General features: G+C 38.0%; 1 pseudogene across 1 annotated transcript; it reads right to left on the bottom strand.

Annotated features, from left to right (window-relative positions):
• Positions 1 to 2901: 2901 nt before the first annotated feature.
• LOC104741691 (putative purine permease 4 pseudogene) lies at positions 2902 to 4559 on the bottom strand (annotated as a pseudogene). Its single transcript, XR_015580653.1, has one exon. The product of XR_015580653.1 is annotated as a putative purine permease 4 pseudogene (transcript).
• Between the last annotated feature and the right edge of the window lie 366 nt (positions 4560 to 4925).

Genomic DNA, 4925 nt, shown 5'->3' with positions numbered 1-4925 from the left:
TTTTAACACTCTCTAATTAAGCATCATGATCATCATTAATATTTGTCTAATTGGAATCTTATAGATCGTGAGCACTTTCATTTTTTTTTCCGGTATGTTTGTGTATCCCATAAACGACAACTTTTTTTCCTTTTTTGTTGTTTGTATGTTTTAAAGTATTTATTATAATTGAAATTGCTAATGTATGTTATTGGGGTGTCACATGTATTTTATTTGTTATTTGTTTTGTTTATCAATTATAGTTTTCATCCTACTCTCACATAATTATAGTTTAAATATTAGTTCCCATAGATATTCTCCATGTAAATTGAAATAAAAATCTATTTATTATAACAACTTTTTCAAGAATATATTGTAGGATAGATAGCTTTTTTAATAATGAAAATTGGTATTTTTTAGAGTATCATATTATATACTTATCTATGTTTAATATTAAAAATATAAATGCTTTTCTATTTTTTTCACTGTAAAAAAATATAGCTGATTTAACTACTAACATTAATTCGAGAATTGTTTTTTTTTCTCTAGAAATAAATTGGTCACAAAAAGAGGAGCCTATTATGTTTTAGAGAATGTCTTCTGGAAATTTCAAGTACTGATTTGTTCCTGTACCAGTCGATGTGATTGTGTCTGTGTCTCTAGATATCTCATATCTTCATATGATAAACAGACTAAAAATATATCAAAACTAAAATGATAACATAGTTCACCATAGCCGTTTCTCTCCCTGGCACAACTCCCGAGACTCCTCTTCCCGGCGGCGTCGATTCAAATCGACGTCGCTGGGCTGCTTCCCGTTCACCGCTGCTCTCTCCTCTGCTATCAAATCTGCCTTTGGACCGATTTTGAATCCACCAGAGGTTCTTTGGTTTGCCTCGCTACTCCGGCCATGCTCCAGCTTCAATTCCTATATTCCTCCTTTGCTCAGCCGGTGGTTTGTCTCAACGAGGTGATTCTCTCGAGACTCCAACCTTTCGATGACAGATCTGAGATCTCTGGGCTCCATGTGTGTTCTGCTCTTCGTCTCTCTCACCGGTTCCCCTTGAAGTCAATCCCATCACCTCCATCCTCCTTGGCTGCTGCTAAAAGTGAGCTCTGTTTTGACGCCGGAACTGCGTGAGATCTGGTCAGTAAAAGCTTCAACCATGGTGACCCTGTATCCCCCTCCTGAATCTTCGACCTCTTTAGTTTGTGTATTGGCGATGCTCTCCTTCGATCTGCCGTTTTATCCAATGAAGTCTTGCCTCACAAACTAGACCACACAGTTTTATGTCGAACTTATTATTGGATTGAGTTTAGACGACTCAAGCTATCAGTGCAGCTCCCTACCAAATTTTCCTTTGTCCCCTCGATCCAGGTTTGAGCCCAAATCTCATCCGCGAACCCTGGTAGATAGATTATTTTGGCTAGTTTTGGATACATGTCTGATCATGAAGCACATTAGACCCTATAGAAGTTTATCGAATCCACCCCCGGTTAGGTCACTCTACCCCTATCTTGGTTGGCCACAAACAATCATATAGTTGTGTACTTGCCTTTCTAGAATGGTTAGTTAAATCCCTTTGTCAAGATCAGCTGGAAAGTGTATACCAAAAGCCCTTCGAATCCCTGAGTCTGTATCATTACCACTTGCCTCTTGGTTCTAACCTAGTGTATATCTTAGTGCTTCACAGCAAAGACGACAACAAGCTTTGTGTGGGAACCCTTAACCTCTATGGCTATGAGCTTCATGAGAGGGAGGACCCATCTGCTTTGTTACGACTTTGCTTTCCTCTCCCTAGGTTCAACTTTAAAACAATCATATCCTTCAATCTCCTAGATCTGCCTCTAGGGAGTAAGCTCGGGTATGTCTTAATATCACAATGCAATATCGGCTACAAGCTTTGTGTGGGACTCCTTAACCTCCATGGCCATTGGCTTCATACGAGGGAGGACCCACCTGCTTTGTTACGATATTGCGCATATCATCGCCGAGTCCCAGATGTAGCTTTACCCTATGTTATGAGAATTGAGCCATCAGCTGTTTTAAACTTTGATCACTCTGTTTCGAACATTCTCTTATTGGCGAGAACATCCTCTCTCAATCCACCTATGTACCACCTTTGTAAACGCTCCGCTGCATATTTAGCAAGAGCTATTGTTGATCACTTGTTGATCGAAGAAGTCGCGAAGCATGTCTTCAAATGCGTTTCCACTATGGTCCCAACAGATCTTTCAAGCTTTGCTAGCCTCCCAAAGACTTGCACCTTCTTGGAAAACTCATGGAACCAATATCTCTATTTGTTTTGTAATCTTGTTAAGCTTTGTAATTTTTTATGTCTCTTCTTGTGTGAACCCTCCTCTTTGATGATTTAAGTTAAAAAAAAAAAAAAAAAAAAAAAAAAAAAAAAAAAAAAAAAAAAAAAAAAAAAACAGACTAAAGATGGGAATATAAATCATTTTTGAAAAATGTCTAAAATCTTTAACTACTGCACCTTTTTACAGATATTACGAGTATTTTTTTATTGCTGATATTTCTAGCTCCAACAAATATTTTCTGGTGATATCTTGAGTTTTTGATTTTCATACTTTATTTTGTTATGTGATAAAATGGATCATATACAATATTTGATAGAAACAAATTGATTTAATCTCTATAAATTTGGGTTTAGATAATATTTACATTCATTTATTTTAATTTAATTATATATTTAATACTCAGAATACCATAAAAGTATAACTATAAAAGTAATAAGAAGAAAATAAAATTAATTTATTTCATAAGATTTTTTTTTCCTGTTTTATTTTTCTTTTGTACTTTTATCCTTTCTCTCATTTAAGTATTGGTGAGAGCCAATTTTTTTGATAAAAAAAAAATTAGCTGGAATAAACTACTCTATCTAATACAACCAATCAAACCCATAGATGAAATATACAATACATTATCAACCGACAACTGGAAAAAACAAATCCACACTTCAAAAGTGTACACATAATTAGTTTCGTCCTTGACAAGATAATTCATAAGAAAATAACCAGAAAAGGAAAACACAAAACAGCTAAAAAAACAAACAAAAACAAAAGCAGATGCATTACTCAAAAACAAAAGAGCTAAAAAAAAGAAATTAAGGTGAGAAAAAGATAGAACATGAAAAAGATACTACTAGTCGCTTTTTTTTTTGTTGGCATCCTAATAATAATAATCATAACGGCCGTCTCAATCACACAGATATCTTCAAACCCTATCATCCACCGCCGCCACGTCATCTTTAACATTACCCATTTCCACCTCCATATCTCCGCCGTCTTCCGACGTCTTTACCCCGGAATATTCTCCCTTCTCCTTCTCCATCAACTCCGCCTTCTTCGACTTTGTGTACATCCCGTAGATGTAACTCGAGAAACCCCAAATACATAGCACAGTCGACACAATCTTGACTCCACCAAACTTGTCACCGTAAACCACCACACCTCCGATCACATTCATCGCGAGCAACGCCGTCATGCAGATACCTCCCGTGATTCCTGACGTCAAGTAAACCATCCCTGACGTGGCAGCGAAACAGAGCTGCCACGTCACCACGTTGGCAAAAATCGCAACCGTCCAGTAGACCGTGGGTCCTTTGGTGAAAACATGGTTAGCTTCGTTAACCATTTCTCTAAACCCGCCGTCGAAAGCCATACCGATCGTGGCGAAAACCGTCGCGGAGAGCTCCATCATCAGCTGCAACTCCATGACCATCGCGTAGCAGTAGACGCTGCGGTAAAGCTTCTCCGTCACGGGGAGGTATAGAGCGAAGAGTAAACCGGCTCCGATCGTGGATGCAAACCCGATGTAATACTTTGATTTAGTTAAACCGGCCGGTTTATCGCTACTCGAACCGAGAGCCAACAAAACAGAGCTTAACGTCAAGAGAATAACGCAGTTGAGGTTTGAGAAAGTGACCTTCTGTTTCACAATGAGCACGGACAAGATGAGAGTGAAGACGAGCTGTGTCGAGAGGAGAAGCGATGACGTGGACACAGGGAGGTACGAGGTTCCCCATGAGAAGAGGAAGTTGTTGACACCGAGAAAAAACCCGATCAACACGGAGAAGATGAGATGGCGGCGCGTGAAGCGCGTGAAAGGACGGCGAGTGGTGGTTTTGAAGACGTAGCGAGGGAAGTAGATCAAGGTGAGGAGGAGAGGGAAGCCAGCGGATTGAACCCACGTAGAGACCCAACGGCTCGAGCCACCGTGGACGAAGTAGTATTTGGCGAGGAGGCTCGAGGCGATGGAGCCGACGAAGAGACAAAAGTAAGTGGTGAGGATGAGAATGAGAGATCTCTTACCCGTTGGTTTAACCAGGTTTTGTTCTTGCTCTTGATCCGCGTTTACTCGACCATCACTCATTTTTGTCTCTTTGTGTTTTAATAATCTTTTCTTAATTACCTCTTTTTTTTTTTTTTTTTTCTTTAGTTTATTTGAAACTGTGTTTTTGCATGGAAGAGAGAAATGAGGAGGAAGAAGAAGAAGTGTTGAAAAAGCGTTGATGGTTCAGTCTCCCACATCACAAACACACACTCACTCAGGTATATATATTGTGGTTTTTATCGAAATCAATATATTATTATATATTCAGAGTCAAATAACTTCATTTTTTAATTAGGGGGTGTATTCAACTTGACATTTTAAGTGATTTGTGTTAAATTTACAAATACTATGTTATTCAATCATGGATTTTAAAAAGTCTCCTGAAATCCACTGTTATTAAACTGATGATTTAAAAATCTAGTTTAAAATCTCCTGAAATCCACTGTTATTGAACTGATGATTTAAAAATCTACTTTAAAATCTACTGTTATTCAAAACAGTTTGTGGATTTGAATTTTAACTAGTTTTAGAGATTCTGGAGGATTTGAGAAGATTTGTTTAGTTAAAAATACAGAAATCCAAATCTTATGGT

Source organism: Camelina sativa, chromosome 14 (genome assembly GCF_030686135.1).
Source record: "Camelina sativa cultivar CO46 ecotype springtype chromosome 14, ASM3068613v1".
NCBI classification, from domain to species: domain Eukaryota; kingdom Viridiplantae; phylum Streptophyta; class Magnoliopsida; order Brassicales; family Brassicaceae; genus Camelina; species Camelina sativa.
This window is presented reverse-complemented; position numbering and strand designations above follow the sequence as displayed.